Source organism: Lynx rufus, unplaced genomic scaffold, assembly GCF_022079265.1.
Source record: "Lynx rufus isolate CCGP_SWC_20201006 ecotype Redwood Valley unplaced genomic scaffold, mLynRuf1.p SCAF_7, whole genome shotgun sequence".
Classification (NCBI taxonomy): domain Eukaryota; kingdom Metazoa; phylum Chordata; class Mammalia; order Carnivora; family Felidae; genus Lynx; species Lynx rufus.
The window spans coordinates 22,408,602-22,410,356 of NW_025814889.1; positions in this window are offsets into that span (position 1 = coordinate 22,408,602).

Below are 1,755 nucleotides of genomic sequence, written 5' to 3' on the forward strand. Positions count from 1 at the left end.
CGCCCTAAACATAGAAAGGGAAATTCTGTTTTGATGGATGAATCATACAGATTACGCTATTGTGAGATTTTTGTTCTTCAATGTGAAGTGGTTGGTGGGGCTTGTAAAACAGCTCAGATGACGGTTCACACCTTTAATTAATGCTTAAATTTCTCTGGTGAGGTCGATGTGGGGAAACTGAAACAGCCTTCTTTGGGCTCGTTTTGCATTTGGAAACCCGAAGAACACATGGGGCATATCTTGGGCTACACAGAGGGGACCATCTGTCCTGGTTTGCCAGGGACAGTCGTGGTTTCTGCGTCTTGTCCTGTTGCAATTATTTATAGTGTCCCCTTTCGCGGCCACAAGTGCTCTGGTTTATATTTAAGTGTAAGGTCACCCTAACCAGCTGACACACTGCTGGCAAGAGTAAGGTGGGAGAGCCCGCATTTCATTCACCAGATTGTCCATTTAAGCAAATGTTCTCCCAATTGTCACAAGTCTTTCATTTCTGAACTCCAGGCTGACACTCCGGGGTGTTCCCTTCAGAAAGGCAATGTGTAACATGTCAAAGGGGGCTCCGGTTGAAACATTTTTGGCTTATTTGTTTTTCACTTTATTTTGTTTAGTTTTCCTTTCAGTGACCAATGCCTTTGACAATTACATTTTATGCCTTCCGCTAGCATTAAGTATTTCTTTCGTGTCCTCGTGTCAAATCATCGTAGGCGATCCTGTGCCGAATAGCATTTTTTTTAATCTTTTATTTTGTATTTATTTATTTTTTTATTATGAAATTTATTGTCAAATTGGTTTCCACGTGCCGAGTAGCATTTAAACTAAAAAAAGAATTTGGGACCTATCAGTGCAATTCCACGAAGGCTGGATTCTAGCAATGATTTCTCTCTTGAAAAACTCACATAAAGGAAGAGTTGACATGCTTTCCACAGCTCTGTAATTAAATAGGCCTGCTAAGCAGTCACACGCAATAGTTTCTGACTGTTGTCACTAATGCCTGTCATGGCGGATGTCTGTTTAAGTTGTGTTTTCAAATCCAGTAGTGGCCCAGTTCTGCAACAGGATTGTTCCGCCTGCAAAATCACCATTTGCCCTTTTATCTCATCACTTGTCTTTCCTTTTAAATGACATTTTTTTGTGTGTTAGCTCATTTTGAGTCATGAATTGCCAACATATGGAGCCATTAAGCAAGAAATAGTCTTGCACCTTCCCTGGTTAACAGAAATGGAGTTGAAAATTCAGCCCCCTGGTATCATTATTGTAGCTCTCTATATGAGTGCAGGAAAATCACATTTCAAGTTCTTCCCGCTTTCCTTCTGCCTTTCACAGCACATTTCAAAGTACGGCAGTAGGCAGATTGGTTTGTAATAGCAATTTTTAAACCTAGAAATTAAATTAAACCCAAAAGCACGGCATGTTTCTAGTTCAAATAGGGCTTCTTCCAGAAAGAACATTTCCGCAGCTATAGCAATGACAATAATAGTATTTTTCATGAAGATCTGAGTTACTGAGCTTATGGAGATTGCAGAAAACGGTTAGTGTTTTCTAGAGACCCCTCTCAGAGAAGCTGACAATTAGCAAAATAGTCCTAGTAAGGTCTGTGTGCTTTGAAGAGCGTTGTACAGAATAGTCAGTGCAAAGGCATTAATACAGAGCTTTCTCAAATTGTTTTCAGTTCTTGTTCTCAAGGAGAAGGAACAAAAGGCCAGTAACTAGTCTGGTAGAAGCTTTCCCCCATAGAATGGTCAGAAAGTTGAACTA